A 20,982-nucleotide genomic window follows, 5' to 3' on the forward strand; every position below is an offset into this window, starting at 1 on the left:
TTGGACCTGGACAACGTGTAAGATTTCCTAATGCCTTTACATCACAGTATATTTTAAAATATTTTTTTTCCATGTCTTGCACTTTCAAAAGCATACAACCTGAGCTCATGTGTCCATAAAAGCATTTTTTCCTGTCCCTCCCCACCTGTGCCTGCTTCTGTTCCTTTCTCAAATCTTCCAGCAGTGAAAGGAGAAGGAGTTAAAGATCACGCTGCCTTCCAGACAGCACTTTCTCATGTATGTTACCTCCCTCCGCGTGCAAGTGACGCTGCCCTCCCTCCGGATGGTTCCACATATCTGTCCTCTGAAGCTAAAGAGATGGGAATGATTTCCCTCAACATGAAATGCCGTATAAAGAGTGTGGGTGGGAAATATGCAGTGTAATGGAACTGAAACCCCATAAGGGAAATCAACACAGGCAGTTGCTGATACACTATTTACTTGGATAAATCATCCATTTTCCTCCTGGGCAAGATGACTTGAGGTATCACCTACCCGGGATGGCAAGTGCAAATATAAATAATAAATAAATCTATCTGAGGAAGAATTTTGACTGTAATGGGCTTTGTAGAGAAGTAAGTTTCAGTTAAACTTAATCCTTGCTGTCTTCTGTGTCTCCAGCAGCAGAAACATCTGGTCGGTTTTAGATTCCCCTTGGATTCCCAACTTCAAAGGGAGTTATAAAGAATAACAAATACATGTACTGGCACTGAAAAAAAAAATTAGAGCAGCAGGAGAGAATGGTAAAATTGTCCTTATTTGACTGCTAGTGACAGGCGCCACAGGCAGAACTGTGAGAAAAAATCTTAACGGCTCAGGCAAATAAGCTTTTTTTTTTTTTTTTCCTAATGACTGGCTCTCTCTACTAATGACGCAGAAAATCTATGGGATCTGCCCCATAATGGCAAGAAGCACATGTGCCAAGGAATGCACGCAAGGGTATGTAGAAAACAGATTTCAAATCAGATATGTACTGAATTAATAGGCAGGAAACCAGGAACTAAGTTTTGTTCCCAGCTCTTTAGCTGAGAGTTCGCTGTGTATGTTGTTGGTTAAATTACAGAGGGCCAAATCTGGGCTCTTTAAGTCAGTAGGACATCGTGAAGTATGGCCATAAACAATGACTGCCATACGCACTCGTCAGAACCTATTCCAAAACTCTCAGGAACCGGGGTAAGGGTAAGCAAACAGAGTAACAGACGTCTGCAGCATGACGTCTTTCCTCTGCTACGTGGTGGCTGGAAAGTGACTGGGTGGCCATGCTGCCTTTACCAACGCAGCACTACCTGCAACAGCCTTTGACGTGTTTTTGCCCGTCTGTGCACTGAGCTTCATGCTGATCTTCTGAATCAACGGGCTCGTGGAACAATGTCCCGCACTTGGCTCATAGAGCATCAACAGTCTTCTTTATCAAGTTTTGTTCTTTTACCATTTCCATCGTAGGGCTAATTAAATATAATGTGAAGGATCTGTGAGGATTCATGAACCTGTGTGAAGCCTCCTACATGCTAAAAATTAATTCTTGTAGGAACACTAAACTTGTTAGTCTTTTCATCAAAACTGTAGTCTCTTAAATGCCTGGCTTCGTGTAATGCAAAGACAGATGCCAGAGGGGAAAATTACAGAATAGGCTTTTGCAAATAGCATTAAAACCACAGCTATCCCTCTTCCACCTCCAGTGACAGAGAGTCCACAGAATATAAATACTGAAGGTAGTCACCAAATAAATTCCAGTGATTCCTGAATCAAAGAGACTGATCAACTCGTGGATATTTGATTGCTATATTTGGCAACTAAATTATTTCTTGCAAATAATTCTTGCAGCTCTGTTACTGGACTTGCAAACATGACTTTTTTCCTGACCTTATTTTATCTTATGATGTCATGAGGTAAGCAGCTTCCCATTGTTTCACATTCAAAGATATTTCAGGATCTCTTAAATGCCCCACATAGCAGCAAGACTGTATCAAGATTTTGCCACAAATACAGCAGTCTCATATTTATATCAGAATGTTCAGTCATAAGAATCATAAGTTCTTGTACCATGCAATGTCTGAAGGACTTCTGCAACAGGCTCCTTACTGAAGGACCCTAATCCTAAATTGATTTCTCACTGAACAGCAGAAGACTGGAAATGAAGATGCTCTACAAACTGGTATAGAAGAAGGAATTTAAGCATATGTCTGTGAGAAAGAAATCAGCCATTTTTGAAGCTCATACTGCAGTGCTACTAAACAGATGAATCTAGAAAGGGAACCCCAAAAGAACTTGAATTGCACAGCAGAGATGGGACAAATCAATTCCATGTCTGGTCCTTCTTGCCCAGGAGCTACCACTGAAAGCAATGATATGTGCAGCAGGATCTCTAGGGACATCAGGCTGTCAGGACCTGTGAAAGACAGTGCTCTTGGATGTACTACAATCCATGACATACTGATGCAAAATTAACTTTTAGAAAAGTCTTTTACCTCTTAACCTAAAGATCTTTGACTCTTGAAAGGGGGCCTGTCTTAGTAAGGCTCTATTACCTGTGTTGCCAATATCCTCCCATTGGGAACCTTTTCAGATTAATGCTTACAATCTTAATTGTCCAGCAAAATCATACTTCTAGAGAAAGTAAAGAAGGATTTTGTGAACACAACAGGAAATATAGGATTCCCAAGAGAGGATTTCTTCAAGGGCCACTTTATTTCAAGGTAACATCAGAAGTTTTCTAATTTCTGTATCTGCAATCAGAGCTGGCCCGCCTGGGTTGAGGGCAGCACAGGCTGAAACAGCTTGAAAGCCAATTGTGGGTTCTGATTGCATCCACAGTCTGCATGGAGAATCCCCAACACAGACTTGATCCCCACAGCCTGATAAAGCCAAGGGAAAAAATTTAGATCAGGTTTAATATATGTTACAAAAGAATAGTTCACCTTTTTTCTACAGGAAATGCTGCCTATAATGAAGCACAGTTCATTAGAAAACCAAACAGCCACAGTTCCTGTCTATACCTCTAATATTTACTCCTGCACACTGCAGAAATGACCTTGACTTTCCAAAGACAGACTGGCAAGTATCAGTCTGGAAGTGAAGGCTCAGAGAGATATGTTATAGCCTTCAACTATTACAGATAGCGAAGGAAACAAAAGGCACTGGAAGAGAATGGGGGGCAGAACAGCTTTCTCTCTACATCTGTTACAAGTTTTTAATGATACAAATCTTTCTAGTTAAATCATATCTCTGAGTTTGGTGTGTTATTTATTAAAGAGAGCAGCACAACAAAGGGACATAGACAATCCATCCTGGGACAGCAGCTAACAAACACTTCAGTTGCATAGCAGCATTTCACCAAGTACCTTTATAAATTTTTCTTCACATCTTGTTTATAGCACGTTACATTCTCCTGTAACTAGAGCTGGTAGACCAGATCCGGCATGGTCTATCAGTTTCTTGAGTACCTTTCCTGTCCTCTTATGTGTCTGTAAGCATTCAGGCACAGTGCAGCAATTCAATATAACCATTATAAAGGCAGTTCAACTCCTGGCCAGCCCTCAGCATGCACATATACATTTGCAAAGCATTAATGGTATATTAAGCTAAAAAGAAACATCCCAATAATACTAGCCAGCTAGGCAAGATCTACAGATGCTTTTTGTTTGCTTGGGATATTTTACTGCTTACATTATTATTATCTTTGTGATGTGCGATGCTCTACCAGCATGCAAGAAATATTGTGTGTCCCATATACACAACAAACTTTTTCAGAAATTTATTTATAGAGTGGGGTGGCAGAGCTTTTTTTTTTAAAAAAAAAAGCCTAAAAATATCGTTATTCCAGCTCTTCACGTTCAAGACCAGTGCAAAAATATATTCTTCAGATTAAATCAGCCTTCTTAAGACTAAATTCAATATATACTGATACGGCAGGTTACATGCTTAGTCACGTAAAAAATTCTGATGAATAGAGGAGACAACTGTTAGACAAAGTATATATTCCTGCCTGTCTCATCACTGGTCTGTAACTGAGAAATATCGAAGCAACTACACTATCATCCCTAGAATAAGTATTTGTTTAAAAGCAGGTTTTCTGTATGACAAAATACCCCTTACCAAGTCTGAAAAACAGAAACAAAAGGTTAGGTGGGCAAACAAATGGAAAATCTTTTCATTTCTTGTTTTTTTGTCACCTTGTGTTTATCTCAGACTTGACTGCAAACTCCAAAGTAGAGCTGCAGGATGCGTTTCCTCTGCAGAGGTGATCAGATGCTGACTGTTCTATCCCTAACTTACAAATGTCCCAGCGACAATATTTCTAAGCCAAAGGACATTGCTGTATCTAGCCAAATTCAAGGAAGCCAGATGAGAATAACCAACGTATCATGTGAGCAGGGAAGTACTGCAGCCCTTGTTGGAAAAGCAGGGATCCACACATTGCTGAGACAAGGTCAGGTCCTTTACATTTCACGTGAAACAGTGCCTCCAGCAACAGCGCAATCCTTAACTACGTGTTTTGCTTTTAATCTTTACCCTCAGCCCTACTTGTCACAAAAACCCCCTTTCAATTCATGTTGTTCTTTTGTAGAGTGCTCCCACGGAGCTGGGTTTATGCCAGTCCTGAGGAACTTAAGATCAGCCAAAACCATAACCTAAAGTAGTATGCCTCCGAGGCACACCATATTGTGGCCCCGGACAAGACTGCTGCCAGAACTGTAGTGTTTAAGCATACCAACCCCACATGAGAAAGAGGAACGGAGCGGAAAAAACATCCAAGACATTAAGAAGAGAAATCAAGAGTATTTTGGATGTTACACAGGATGAGGAAAGACTGACAGCAATAACCAGAAGTGCTCTAATAAGGGAAGGTCCTTTTCAGATCAAACCTAAGAAGCAACAAATTGAATACACTAATATTAACTACATACGTTTCACATACACACACCATGACATTGCAAGCAATGGTGCCAAGACAGGCACCCAAAACTGGGGAAATTTGATCTGTAAGCACTCCACAGAGAAGGAAGCCAGTAGAATTGAAATGGTATCAAAGGCTTTTTAAAATTTGCAGAGCAGAAAGAACATATCTCCAGGGGGGACCCAGACATAGATGCAGAGACAGACACTATCTCTGTAACAGTCAATCAGAAAGTCCCATTATAAAATCCCAAATAATCCAAGGGACCATTTTTGTAATTGTATGAACATCCATAGAGAGTTAAATCAACAACAGAAGCATTTGAAAAACACTGGTGTATTTGAAGTCCATTGCTGTGAGTGACATCAATGCAAGACCTCAGCAAAGTTTAAGGGTCCACATCTATTTTAATATTTTTGTTGTTTTAATAGAATATGAGAGATTTACTTTTTTTTTTTTTTTAATAGGTTTAGTAGAATTCTGATGATGTGCTCCCCTAAACGTCACCTAGAAGAGCCCAAACACAATCCCATATTTCTGCTTTACAGGATAGCTACAGACTTTGAAATTTGCTTTTGTTTCACAGTTGAATTAAACAGTGTATGGCAAAGTTGCCCATGAAACAAATATAAAAAATGATTTCAATCAACTGAATGTTTTGTTTTGACAAAATAATTTTGTTTTGATTGTTGCTTTCAGTTTTGATTTAAATTTTATATTAGAACATAGAGCACATTTTTGAAAGAAAAGTTTGAAACAAGCATTTCTATTCCACAAATGTAAAAAAGCTTTACCTGTAAATATAGATAATGAAAATAAATTGAGTCTTAGGAGTGTGTGTGTGCATTTTACATATATATACAATTATATATATGTATGTATATATACATATATATATACGCACAATGAGCCAGTATTTCAATCAGAAGAGAATTCCACTAGATAATTATTTTTTATTATTATTATTTTTTTTTACTAATTCTAGTCCTAGCCTTTCACACTCTTTAGTGAACCTCAGCAGCTTGCAATACCTCTGGAATTCTATCAATATACCAGTGACAATCTAATTATTATTAATAATCTAGGTTGTATGTTGTTCCTGTCTACTCCTTAGACCAGTGGAGCTTACTGATGTATGAAAAGTAAAAAGCTTTTCATACAATCATTTATGTAGCAACTAGCACAAGTCTTGTTGGGTCAAGTGTTCTTCACTACTATTGTCATTTGGTCTGTTCTTTAAATTTAACTTATAGATAAATACAAGAATAGTTGAGATTTGTAGATGTTTAAGCACCCAAGAATTTCTTTTTCTTGAACCACTAAGACTCTTGCTCGCTGCTCACACATTTCCAAACAAATAAAATGCAAAATACCATGAAGCCATGCAAGCTTGACTGAAACTGCAAGATGAGTCCTGACCTAAAGCAGGAGGAATTCAAATTAGGATTCACCTAAATCAGGTAGCAGCAAGAGCCCCAGCATATGAAAGTATTCACTTAGGAAGACCAGAAGGGGAGCTGAGGTATGGCTTGGCCTGTAAACATGACATCATTCCCAGTGATTGGCACCCCCTGGATATTTCAATGTTGAGATGCTTTTGAGAAGTGGTTGCCTCCTGTGCCATTTGGTGAAGGGCTTTTTGTGACATGGACGGAATCTCATTAAGAATCAAATAATTTGTTTGTTATAAAGCGCATTTTTAAATGCAGTGCTTGGAGCAGAAATCCAAGGATTCAAGCAATTAATTGTACTGTTTAGTCCCCCATGAAAGCACTTTCTAACTTGAACCTACCTACTGGAACATCAGATGCCACACTTTGCAAAGCAGAGACGAGGAAAGTCTTGGGGCGGGCTGCTGGGAGTACCTCTCCTGTGGTTTTTTAAAGTATTAGATTTGGGGAGCAACGTATGGGAAGAGAGTGGGGGGCAAAATAAAAAGAGTTTGGATTGCATATCTTTACAAACAGGTCATTACCATATGAGAGAAATACAAAGGCTTGTTCAAATGCCTGAACTACAATTACCTCTGTCACTTCTCTAACACAGCTTTCCCCGCTGCACACCAAGCGGACTATTGAATGTGCCTTCTGCATACTGGGCCCACGGGCTGACAGCTTCCACAATCTGAAATGAATTGAATGCGCTCTCCTTCACCCTGCATATTTCTTCAGCTGAGATTGTCTGTAACCCCTTCCCAGCAGTAAGATTTCAGAGCCTCGCTGCCCTGCCTGAGGAAGATGACCGACTCACTTATTCTTCACCTTCACAAAACAAAAACACCGATTTAGAAACTAGAGAAAACTGAAAATACCAAAAAGCACCTCTGTGCCTCAGCATCCTCTGCACAAGTTCCTTATGCTTAGATCAACATTATGTGAAAAATTTCCCCTTTCCTACACACATTGCCTTTTCCAAACGAGGGACTGTCGGTTCTCTACTACCAGCTTTCCTCTCCCTTGTCTGGTCTTACACTTACTGAAAAAATAAAAATAAAATGAAGAAAAACATCCCTCTGCTAAATTTAATACCTCCCTTCTCCTCTCTCAGCTTCCTTTGTGTCTCCCTTCACGCCTCTCAGGCTTTGGTGTTTTTAAGACCCTGTGCTGATACCTGATCACTTTGTTCTTTTTTTTTTTTTCTTCCTTTTTTTTTTTTTTTTTTTTTTTCCTTTTCTGTTTGCTTAAAACTCCAGCCCCCAAAAGAGAATTTGGAGAAAACCAGCTTTCTCTAGTTACCCCATTGTTCTTCTCAGGCAAGATCTATTTCAGATGTTTCTATTTCAAATATTTAATGACAGACCTATTCATACAAAGATATGCCAACACCACTCCCCTGTCTCTTTGGCATGATGTAGAGCACAGAAAAAGATTGTCACAAGATAAAAGGATTCAGTTAGTCAATAAAATCAAGTTCAAACTTATAAACAGTATGTAGCAGATTCCATACATCATCACAACTTCCCAAGTACAAGTCTGACAACAGCATTTTTCAAGGGAGACCCCATGGGACAAACACATCCACTTAATGCTACTACAGTGGATCCTCACTGGCTTCCTTTCCAATAGGACCCAAAGAGAAGCCGAAAAGTGTAAACTTACTTTTGGGGTCTTGTCTTCACTGCAATGCCACTCAAAAGTAATGTGCTAATGTTGCACCCAGCACAACTCCCACCCACAAACAGAAGTCTCTTGCTCAAATTAAATGCTATTTTAACTTGACTCTTTGGCCTAAAAAAAAAAAAAAAGATTTGAAGTGGCAGCCCATGTGTTGTAGTTACTAGTGTTAGTAATGCAGTGGGAACTCAGCAGTTATCCTGCTATGGGTTTAAAGAGCTGATCTAAGGCCTTGCCTTGCATCTGGGATCTAGACTAAAAATTCCATGCACAACCCTTATACCCAGTTATCTACATTAAGCTCACAGAGATAGCAGGTGACAATCTGACATTAATGATCTGCTTCTCTCTTAAGTCTCTACAGTACATTGCTGACAATGAATACCTCTTATTTATAGAAGAAACTAATGCCTACAAAATCAATTTAAGACACAGAACTCTTACAAGCATCAGTCCATAACACTTTTGTGATAAAATTATTCAACACATGTAAAACTCTGCTGGTGTTAAGTAATTTTACTCACTACTTGTGCCTATCCAGGCTATAATTGTTAATGAGGGGGGCCTCTTGCAAATACCTTAAGAGTCTCTCTCTGTGAAACAGCCCAGTTACACCTATAAACCAACTTTCACATGAACACATCATGATCAGATTTCAGCTCCATGTGAACTGCAAGACTTATTATATACACGGACAAAAGAATTTTAAGGCACATTGTGGTGTGTGAAAGCAGGCTAAAGTGTCCATATAGACAACGTATCTGTGGCAAATCCAACCTCTTGCATCTTGACCATTACCTATATAAAGCCTCTCTTCACTCTAATAAGCTGGCACGAGATGACTAAACTCGAATATGGACAACTAAAACAAACCAACACAAAAGCTGCCATATTGTCATCTGAACATCTCATGCACCAGTTTATTTACATTCTCCAGGGCTATAACCCCAGCTGGTAGTTTTGATTAGTAGTGAATGTGCTCACACAACAAATTGGACCTTCTCCTTCTTGGGCATAAGCAATCCCTTCCACAGATGACTGTGGAATACGAAGAAGCAAATTTGGGGGACATTGGGCAGGCAGTTTTGTCACATCACATATCTGAAAAACTACCATCGCTGTCTGGCTCACAAGAGGATTTGGCAGCAAGTCAGACTATTTTGACTATCTGGAGGACTCTTCCCCACTGCCAGAGTAGCAAGATACAGGCATCATAGAAGCTTATAACAGAGCATAAAGTAATGTTATTTAGAAGTGAATACAAAATTGTTGTCCACAAGGCCAGCTGCAGGGGCTGTCTTTTGCTAACAGGTTTCAAGCCAAAGCACAGGATAACATGGCAAGCATCATCAGAGCATGTACGTATCTACTCTTTTTCTGTTATCATGCAAGGGCAGCTTTGCCCACTGTAGCCATTAGCAAATGCCTTACTGTAAAACTACAAGTGTAGCAGGGTTTTAACAGCCTTTTTCCTCTAGCTGCTCTGGGATTTTTCCTTTCTTGGCTGTAACCAGTTGCAACCAGTTGTGAATAAGTCGTTATCCCTCTGTGCAACTCACAGCAACTAAAAGAAACCAATGTCATTATGCAAGTTTCAAAAAAAAAAAAAAAAGAAAAAAAAAGTTTTGTTTTATGGTTAATTATCCATGGTCTATTTACAAAATAAATCAACTCATTGTGCACCACCAGGATTTGAGGCCTCATTTGAACTTTGCTTTTCATTAATCACTTTAAAAATAAATGCTAACTAGATTTTCTTTATTTCCTTTTTGGTTTATTACTTGCATCTGGGTATAAATTATAAAAATGGTGAAAGAACAAAGTATGGATTATTCACCCTCAGTTTCATGACTTACATGATCTCAGTCTTGTCTTTCTCCACGTGCCTAAACAGATGCACAGTCCAAAAATTCCAACATTCTGTAAGAAATGCAATCACAAGATTGAAATATTTTTTAAACTCAAACTTTGATGTGCTCAAAAAAATAAAAAGGAATTCTTGAAAAGCTTCCCTTAAGAAACAAAAAGCTGGGCAAATATTTACAAATATATTTAAGCTGTTCTAAGAGGCAAATAAAATTACTCATGTAGATACCTAAGTAATACACAAATGTTTGTGAGCTCTGAGTGCAAGGCTCTTTTGTTTAGACAAAATCTACTTGCAGGCAGGCTAGAGAAGGCAGAAAATGGATATCTGATTTTTGCAGTGCTTACAATTTATAAAAGAAACCAGAAATATTTTTTTTTCTGAAAATGTTTTAATTATATAAGATGTTTAGATCTTGTCGACATGTGATGACAGAGAACTACCGAATTTCTGAAAACTAGCCAATCGAGAAGCAAAAGGACATTCTTAGCTGCTCTGTTAAAAACTAACTTTATTAACACTTATTTCGCTTCAGCAGAGAGTAAAACATATATTTGCATAAAGCTGAAATTCCCCTCAGCTCCAACTAAGACAGTTGGAGCTATGTATTTGCTTCGATTACAGGCTGCCTGTTCAAGTAAGACAAAATAAGAAAGGCTGACAAACAGCTGAAACAAGAAAAACATATATAACACTGAGATGTTAAAAAACTGCCCACAAACTCTTTTTTTCTTTTTCTTTTTGGTCATATACAGTCACCCTTAAGAATTCTTTCTCCTTGCTATGAGGAACAGAAAGTCACAGTTCTCCAAGTTCTCCATGCAATCACTAGTGAAATGCTATGGAAAAAGCTGTGCTGTCAGTAGGTCAAAAACTGTCGTTCTGCTGCTCTCAGGAATTAAACTACAACATTTAGCTTCAAAGCTCCTGAGCTGGGTGCAACTATAAAGAAGACTGAACACAGCCGATAGATATTTTTTAGAAACTGAGATGAAGAGCTGAAGCTAAGACATTAGATCATTAATACTACATATTGTTACTAATAGGAGCTCAGGAAGGTAATTTTTGCTTGCCTGTTGGTGTGAAATAGAATCAGAGACATTTGAAAAGTTAAAGAAATCCACTGCCTCCTCCTCCACTTTGCAGATAGCTGAGTCGCTTCAACTTTCATTTCCAAAAGTAAATTAGCTCCTACTTAAATGAAAGTAAAAAATTTAAAGCTGCCTCCACCTGACTGCAAAGTACTGCAGCCAGGCTGGAAGAGGAAAGGATAGGTCTTCAAAGAAAATAAAAGCCTTTTAAAGCGACTCCGAATCCGAACGCCTGCCCTTGCAGCAGCGAGCTGTGGCCCTACAGCCGCTTTCCATTATAAATGCTAAATTGGGAAATGTTTAACATTCTTTGTTTAATCTTTGCAGTATAAAGAAAAAAACAGCTGATTCTCAGAAACAGCCCGAACAACCATTACGGGTCTGCCCCTCCCTTTCTCAGAGCAGAACAGACCATTTCCAGCCTCAGCTGACACTGACGCTTTTAAGCCAAAATGTAGATTTAGATGTACCCCAGATGACTAGATTGAAACTTCGTGATCTTTTTCTAAAGTGATGTCAGGAGCATAAAGCAACCAGGATATTTAATAAAACCCTTGAGCAGAAAAAGTTTAGGAAATACATGGAGTGAAAGTTATGGGTGAAGATGCTTTCAGATGTTTTCTACACCATTTTCTATTCACATCTTTCCACAAAATCTTTCCATGAGAGGCAATATTATTTAGTTTGATGGCAAAAATTATCAACTAAGTGTGTTATACTCCTGTTTGCAGCACAGCCAAGGCAGTGAGTCCATCCAATCTGCTGCCACCGATCACAAATCAAACACCAAAAGCTTGGAAGCAAACAATCCTCTCTCTTTACCCCACATTGACAAGCTCTCCTCGTATCTTGTCTCTACGAGAATGGCTTTAAAGAGCTGAACTTCAGCATGTGTCCTAACAGCCAAAGAAGCTGGAAGCACCTTCAGTCAAAATTATGAAGTTAATGCCCCAAACCGAGTCCCCACAGAAACTGAATTTTTTACAGTTACTTTTCTCACAAGATTTTACCCTGAAGCAGACTTTCTGGAAGATCAAGTCTATATTTCCCTTCTCTCTTTTACTTTAGGTATAAAAGTCATATCCTAAAGAGTACTTTTAAAGCCTCATAATCAGCTAGGTGAAGAGCTTTGCCCTGTTTCCCACCTCAGGCACCAGCTCAAAGTAACTGCCAGGGATGAAACCATCCATCCATCCATCCATCCATCCATCCATCCATCCATCCATCCATCCATCCATCCATCCATCCATCCACCCACCCACCCACCCATCCAGGAGGTGAACCCTCCGAGCAAATGAGGACATGCACCTTCCCCAAAGTGGGTATGACACATTGCACGGGCCATCCTCTCACTGGACTCACACGGATACAGGCATTCAGTCCAAACAGCACACACTTCCTTTCATGACGAGGAAAATGTTAGCAACTGTCCAGAAGAAGGAGCAAAGAACATCCAGATGTCTGCTCCTCAAAATAACCTCTGCCAAAAGCACTGTGCCCATGCTGAGAACCTCTCCACATCACTGGACTTCAGTGATTCCTTCTCTGCAGGTGCCATGGCTCACCTGCCTAAACCATATTTAAGAGCAAAGACAAGGATACGTAGGTTCTTGTGATGGGAGGAAGGAACCTCTGGCCTTGTTTTCTGGGAAAGTACAAGATAACAGTTTTTAAAAGGAGGTGTACAAGAACATGCAGTGCAGCTAGACTTGATACTTTAGTTACAACCACTCTAAATATATTCCTTCTGGCATTGTATCTTTGGAATATGAGTCAAAATAACATGAGTCAAAATAAGTCAAAAAGACCCGTGAAGCTATTGAAGGTACGAGCAATGAGTTACTGACAGTGAAGGACACAAAAATTGTCATAAACTTTAAACAAAGTGTCAGAGCTGCAAAAAGAAAAGATATTTTGAAGAACAGGAGGGGGTTAACCTTGCAGAAATATTAATAGATAGAAGAAAAAAGACTGTTGTATCTAATTCAGCACATTGCTAGATATAGCAAAATCATATTAGCTAACTATTTTTCCAATATACTCAACCCCAACCATGTGTCAGGAAAGAAAAATAATGAAATTTTAAAATAAAAATTATCATAGAGCTTCTTTTTATTGTTGTTGCTCTTTTTAAACACTTAGGGCTCATATTTAACCTTTTCTCTAAAATAACAAACTTGAATTTAAGAAAAATAAGGCAGAGATCTGCATAGTGGCAGGACTCGAACAGCTTTGTTTAAATACTACAGTTTTCTTAAGTTGTGAAATGAAGTCTTGTTTGTTAAAACTGAATATTAACATCCCATTTCAGAAACTGCTCAAATTTTTGTCTGTTCTGTTTATGAATTTAGGAAGACAGTATTTTCCTTCACAGGTTGAATGTCTAATGTCTGGTCAAATCAAATCACCCTCTCCTCCATAAACTAAAATTAGATTTTATATCTAATGTGTTTTTTGCAGAAAACACAAAACTCCACCATTCTGGATGCCATTCGATTGCACAGATATAACTAGAATTTTAGCTACACGCATTTCCAAGGTTTTTAACCTCGTTTAATTAGTAAGTACTCAGAAAATAATTAAACATGTTGGACCATTCAGGAAGGTTAGTGCCCTGTTACAAGCCTACATAAGCTTACAAATCGAAGCTGGGTACTCAAGACTTGGGAAGTCAGAGGTAACCTAGTGATACAAACAGAAATTTCCATAATTGAAAAGCAAGAAAATGATTTTAAGAGTGAATTCTGCTTGTCTACTGTTAGAAGATATCAGGTTTTGTAGAATCTTCCAGTGCAGACAAAAAACTTTCAGAATAAACCTCTGGGAAGAATGGCAGAAAACACTTTTCTTTCAAAGACATATGACCACTCTTTTGATCATGTTAAACACTGGAATCGTATCCATCTCATACACACCTTCCAAGCATTTTACAAAGGGCTGACAGCAATTAAGGACACCAGGATTAGGGATTGTCATGCTCAGGAAGGTTAGTTTCCTCCACTTCATACAACCATGTCATAAAATGCTACTGAATCAGCTCCATCCTTACAACTACATAGGTTTCCAGGATGTATTATTCCTGTAGAGAAAGAATTCTGGAAGGAATTCCCTAAAGATCAGGGTCATCTTTAATTTGCAGCTAACATTTATTTACAGTTAGTCCCTACAATTTGGTTTTTGTGGTGACAGCAGTCAGAAGTGTTTTTTTTTTCTTTTAACCTCTTTGACTTACCTCATTACCTTCTGCCTTTACATTTAAATCCACTTTATAAACATTAATGAAATAGCTTTAGAATATTTCTGTAGGGCACAATAAACCAAGTACCTGTGATAATCCCTAAGAGATTCTGTACCAAGACAGAAATAGAGACAGAAGATCTGGTTGCCCAGAGCTAAAGCAAGAACTGGATTCAGAATCAGGCAAGGAATCCAGGTGTTCTAGTATCCTGAAGATCTACGTACTGCCCAGCAATTTTGTGAAATACAGCTTATATAATCAACTCATAACAAAGTGTACTTATATAAGATACTTATATAGCTTAAAATATTCCACTTCCTGTTTTCAAAAAGCTTTTCTTGATTGTCTCAGGGATCATTGTCAAAAGATGTCAACTATTTCCTTTTATTCCTGAAGTGGGCAAAATTTATGCTTGTGCTCACTTTATGACTGCTTTACATTGCCAGGACAACACTTTAAAATAACCAAGAATCAAGCCCTATAACTTTTTAATTGACCTTATACACCCCTGACGTAATATCAACAAAATTAGCAGCATTACACTAGGGAAGAATCTGCCCAAGAATGTGCACACAGACAAGAACTATTTGTAAAGGGCAAAAGAAAACAAACCCCGACACAATGCTCACAACCACAAACAGGTCAGATCCTCAGAGGATACAACTATGAATAAATTGGTTGCAATAAGTATAAGCATATTTTCCTCTTGAAACGTGATCAAAAAGCATGAAATTTTCATACTACTGACCGTTTTCTTCCCCCTTTTATTTGCCCTCCCCTGCCCAAACCCTTCATCTTTGATTCTTTTAGCAGGGTTACATATTTTTCACTTGCATTTGACAGAAATCAATTTAAAATATCCCAACCAATCCTAATCAACAGAATTTCTGGATTTCTATGGATATCAATCACGTAAATGTGAATAAAAAGTGAATAAATAAAGTTCAGTGCAGCATAAAATTTTACTCAGCTTCTGCACTTGCTGCTGATAACATGGAGAGTGACCTGACACTTTCATTCTGTACATCTGAAGTTTGGAGGGGGGAGAAAAAATATAAAAAAATAAAGAGAGGAGGGAGAGCACAGCACTATGCAGAAGTCATGGATGTTCCAGAGCACACTGTGACAGGAAAACACTCAATAGGAATTCCAGCAGCCAAAAAAAGATCTTAAATAGATCCATTGTCTTCCAGTCTGAAGCCCTTAAAAAGGCTAGAAATTAAAGCCTGTGCTGCCGGCACCCAGTCGCTCTTTCCTTTCATCGGGATTTGCAGGTCTTAATGCGATCTGTCGTGAGGAAAAACAGTGGAGCTATACAGTCCGGAGAGGTAGCAGAAGTGAAAGGCAGACGAGAGTTACATAACTGGCTTTTTACATAAATATTGCAGTGAGAGGTATTTTGCTTTTCAGAAAGGAAAAAAGATATTAAAAGGCACAAGAGAATTCAATCCAGCCTCCCGTACTCCATGTCCCTCTTTCGCTTTGTAACATGCATCGAGTACTTCAAGGGACGTTTTTCTTCTCCTTTTTCCTATTAAACCTAAACAAATAACCAATTCTGTCTTAAACATGTTGTAATAGTTTTTCTCGTATTACCTGGGAAGTGCACCACATCATGGGAGATGGAAGAAAGTCTTATTTTAAAGCATAAGCAAGGACGGCTTGCTTATCTGCAGCACAGGGCACTTGAAATGACCATGGATGTTAAACTAACTCCCCTCGGTACAGTCTGAGAAAAGGGAAAAAAACTGCAAGTCTCCCCATCTGTTATTTCCTTTTTTTTTTTTTTTTTCCCCTCTTGGCTGTAGAAAAGCAAAATTATGCAAGAGCTTTTGAATGTAAAGCCTGTGTGTGCTTTTTTTCCCTTTTTGTCTCTGTGTACACGGTATGTGATATTGCGTAACTGAGCACCGAGTGGGCGGCTAGCATTTACTATTGATTTACACTACTCCATATAATGAATTCAGAGCTCTGAGGGAGAGACGCACACGAAGAAAGACAGAGGGACAAGATGGGGATTTAAGGACGGGTGAGGAGAGGAGCCATGGAAAGAGGGGACCAAAACATCTGGGAACAGAAATATGCCTTTCTGAACCAAACAGGCTTTTCCCATCCTCTTCATTTTGGTGCCCTTCACCACGTCTCTGGCAGCACAGATGCTCAACAACAGTCACTAACCCCTCCAGACAAAAGCAGGGTTTCCCTCCCACACCCACTGCCCGAATCTCATGAGAAACTACAGAACAGTATATACTTATGCCATTGTGGCACTTCTTGTGCTCACTGTGATGATGCACAGGAAGCTCATATTCAGAGATGAGGATTATCACCAAGGAAAACATTCTTTAATTACTATTCTACATCAACTTTTGACTTATTCATTCAGGATCTGCAGGCTTGTAGATCCTTGACACAGTATGTCAACCTATTTTGCTCACTCATCACTGAGCAAGCACACGCCTGGAGCCCTCAATTTAGACGGCAGCACACCACTAGCTCTATAATGAGAGCCATATCCAGTCAAGAAGGTGAAATTCTCTCATTCCCACAGGTGAATGCCCTGAATCCTTTGCCTCCAAGATAAGACAAGGGTTTCCAAGTTCTGCCTGCTTCCACTTACTTTTAGGTTGTACAAAGCAAGGAAACACTGCCAGGTTGGCATGACAGTGGCCTGCTACATGCCCCTTATTCATATTAGGCTGGGGATTTTGCTAATAATGTCGATGTGATTGTAGAGGTTGTTAATACAGTTTCTAAAGCACACTTAAAGATTGAAAGACTAAAATAGCAGGTTTACTAAATGCCACAGCAGACATCTAGCCTAGTGGCAGGAAAAAAAGAGCATGCTGATTACAAGAAAACAAACAACCAAAATCAAAAAGCCCAAACCCGCAGCTATCAATGCCCTTAAAGCTTCCTTTGCATTATCATCTTTGCCAGAAGACACGTATCCCCCATGTTGCTTTCTTCAAGCTCTGTATAATAGACAACATGCTTTTGTTTACAGGTCAAGCAAACAAAACAAAATAAAAAATGACATTATAAAAAAGGTAGATCCTGTTTTAAGGAAATTCCATGTATATACAATGTTTCTGACTCGTTTGTTGATTTTTATTTTTTCCTGCAGATCCACATCTACTAACATTAACTATGATACTACCAGCTGGCATGCATTCAGAATCTCTGTTGGGATTTTAGGTTAGAGAGAAAAGGAAAATAGTAATTCTCCGTCTCACACATGCTTATTCATTTTATTTGCACAAAACTGAAATTGCATTGAAATAACCCCTGAAATGTTTTACACACAAAGTCACGTGTGGCCTAACTAGTCTGATTTGTCTTAAAATGAAACTGATCCTTAAAGGAAAAGAGTAAGATGTTCATAAAGAGGGACCTGGGTGTGCAATCTCAATTTAGCACTCTTTAGCAACAGGACAGGCCACCAAAAAAATGTGTTCAGACGTACTGGAGAATAATGGGAGAAAGAAATGATACAGAGAAGACACAAACTCTCCCTGACTCTCAAGGTGACATTAGAAATTATGCCTAATAATTAAACTTTGAGTGATGCTATACATGATGAGCATCTCAGGAAGACTGATCTATAGAAAACATTTAGAAAAAAAAATATTTCCTAACCTTCTTTCTTCTGAATAGACTACATGTGAAGAAGAAAGTTTCAGCATCAATTAATACACACTTAAAGTTAGTTCTTAAGTTGTGTATGTCCTCAACGGGGATGCAGTGTAGAAGCTTAAAATATATTAATCTCATGGGATGTTATATAAAAGAGATACACAGAGAAAATAAAGAAATGCCAGCTAGGGCAAAGCAAGCTCTCATGTCAATAAGAGCAGTTCCAACAGTGCTATGCTTGTTTAACCAACATCCAGAGCAGACATATATTTAAGCACTAGTCTGAATGCTAGATTTTAAGCATCCAGCAGCGGACGGCACGTAACAGGCTCAGACAGAGATCACAATCCAATAAAAATATGGGGACAGAAATTATGGAGTTCAGTTCTCATGTACATTGTACTTCAGGGGCTATCAAGCTGACAAAAGTTTCCATTAAAATCATCTTGCCTTCAATCACTCAAAAATGTTGGAAACTGCTGTGCAAATTTTCTATTCTTAATGTTTACCTCATATGCAATTCCATGAGATCTTGAATAAACAAAAGTTCATCTGTTTTGCATGTAGGGAATGTGAAAAGAAGAACATCCAGAGACTTAAAAGAAATGTGAAGAAAAGAGATTAAACTATCTATAGTATAAAGCATTAAAAATTGAAAATATGAATGGACTCAAAGCTTATAAAGCCAATACTGGCTAGTTTCAAGTTTCAAGAATAAGTTTTTTACTAGGATGAAAACATTATAGTTCTAAAAAGTCCACACAGTTATGAAATCCTACTAAATATTTTACAAAGGGCATCATATACACATACTTAGGTCAGAAAATCAAAACATAAATTTTGTTAGTGCTAACAAACTGTCTTGTTTTTGCATTGGGGTAAGTAACAGTTTTTAACTTCTGATACACATTCTCCCTACAACAAAACATACCTTCAAAGTAGGTTTATTTGTCACTATACAGAGGAGTTCTTTGGAGCTTGGGATTATTTTTTTTTTGTCTGCTTGTTGATAAGAGAAACACATTAATTGCAGATCCCATTTACATGTATCAAAGATTCCATAGCTCTGTATTTGCTGAAAAGCAATGTGACTTCTCAGTAAAGACTGTATCATAAGGGAGAGACTAAGGTTATAAACAAGTTATTACTCTAGAATTTCATGATTTTGCATGAAAACTTAATGTTTCTCAGTACGGTTTCTGTCTTTTTAATGACTGTAGGAGGAGATAAGCATGGTGCTAGGTTGTCATGGGCTTTTAATGGCAAAATGAATAATAAAAAAATATTAAAACGATAGAGACAAAAAATAAATACATTAGAGATGCTTGCCAACTCGTCTTGCTAATTAAAGAATCAATAAACCTTTTGCAGACCTCTTGCAACATGATTTTCCTTGCAATGAAAGAAACTCGCAACAAATATGCTTTTCTTGGCAATTTACTTTGATTTTTTTTCCTATAGGCTGCTGTTTCACACGAACCTTTAGGACTCCACCATTTTGGAAATGACCATGACACAGCAAAAGTTACTAAATTTTCCCCACCTCCCAACCAGCCAACTAAACATGTGTAATGGTGTATTTCCTAATGGTTCCTGCAGACCAACATATTTCCAAGACAGTTTTAGTTGAAATGAATGGCAGTAAAATTGGCAAAGACTCGGAAAGCAAAGGCCAAGGAGACTAGCAAAGAACTTAGAGGCAGAAAAATGGTCTCTGGATATTATTGCCATGTCTGCCAAAACCAAAAGAAGTGAGATTATGTCAGTGTTTCCATAATAAACCTCATTTTTCAAGACTCTGTAACTCAGCTACAATGACCCAATCCAGACTAAAATCGGTACATACAAGGACTGAGATCATGTGCAAATATTTATCTATATATTTAAATTTACTTTCCCTACTGCAAATGTAATCTACTGTTATAATTTAATCTGGCGAGGAATTATTAATGTAACAGAATTAAGGAGAGAAAGGAGAAGGGATACAGAAGACAAAAATCAGAAATCACTGTGAACGCTTTCAGGGATAGCATAACTTCCCTACCAGATATTCCCGATGAGATTTTGAAAAGACCATACAGTAGCTGGGGGCTCTGTTGAACAAACCTTAAATTTTGTTTTGGTCCCTAAATTCAAAATCCTATTTTGAAGCTCTTCTGGATGTTATAATAGGTAGCAGAATATGAAGAGACTAGAAGAGACCCAAAGGAGTTTGCAGGATAGATGATAATGTTTGTTTATCTTTGAAGTACTGTAATTCATCACATTCATTCACCTCATTCCTCTCAAATATCACCCCTATACTACACAGGTTTGATCCTACAGGGGCCTGAATAACTCAGGGATGTGCAGACAAAGGGTGGGTCACAAGTTTGAGGAGTGCAAGGCAGTACCCCACGGCACATGAAAGCTGCTGGAACAGCTGAACACCTCCTCCAGCCCAAAGGAGAGAGCTGCTGCTTCTGCCACCGTCACCTCTAGCACCTGGACAAAGTCTGCAAGGCCCTGCTTTACAAAACAGCCCTACTAGCTCAAGGAAATGCAAAGGTGCCAATGCCTCCTATATCAGCAGTTGCAGATTTCCCCAGAGGTTCTCATTGTTCGTATCTGTATGACTCCAAACTCCTCTTTGTCTTTTATTCAAGTATCTCAATAGGTACGTCAAAAAAATAAGCACCTTCATAGGGTACTTCACATGACTCCAAGATCAATTTTTTTATTTTATTTTTTTTAAAGCACCTAGGTGACTGGAAATTGGGGTCTAACCTGGATATCTAAATGTTAAAATATACCCGGAAGAGCTTATTTTTAGGCAGCAAAATAAGAAAGCTGAAAAAGAAATGGCTTGCAGCAAACTGTGCAACAAGTTCAGAATGCACTAAGATGCTCTAAGCTGCCTTTCTTTCTTTATCCATTGAGGAAATTAGCTCAGACTAGATAGTATAAGAAAGTGAGAGTTACATGAGCTGAATATGACAGCAAGGCTTCCACCACTTGACATTTTAATTTTCTGTCTTTGGTTATGTTTTGTCTTATTGAGTATTGTTGGTCTGAGTGTGCATACATAGTGGCATTTACCTCTCTCCTGCTTTGCCGAGAGTTGTTCAGAATACAGAAACGTGACAATACTCATCAGCTAA

The 20,982-nt window shown here is 38.5% G+C and overlaps 1 protein-coding gene across 46 annotated transcripts in view; it reads right to left on the reverse strand.

The window, feature by feature from the left end:
* ZBTB20 (zinc finger and BTB domain containing 20) overlaps positions 1–20,982 on the reverse strand; it is a 526,186-nt gene that overhangs the window by 248,457 nt on the left and 256,747 nt on the right. For 6 of the 46 annotated variants that reach the window (XM_068697455.1, XM_068697298.1, XM_068697438.1 and 3 more), the window contains one exon: positions 9,867–9,930. The exons of 39 other annotated variants lie outside the window; for them this stretch is intronic. The gene's annotated coding sequence lies outside the window, so the exon portion shown is untranslated. Of the gene's footprint in view, positions 1–9,866; positions 9,931–15,802; positions 15,928–20,982 lie in introns of those variants that run through there. One more of the 46 variants, XM_068697544.1, reaches the window with a different exon arrangement.

The sequence above is a fragment of the Anas acuta genome, chromosome 1 (assembly GCF_963932015.1).
Source record: "Anas acuta chromosome 1, bAnaAcu1.1, whole genome shotgun sequence".
Taxonomy (NCBI): Eukaryota; Metazoa; Chordata; class Aves; order Anseriformes; family Anatidae; genus Anas; species Anas acuta.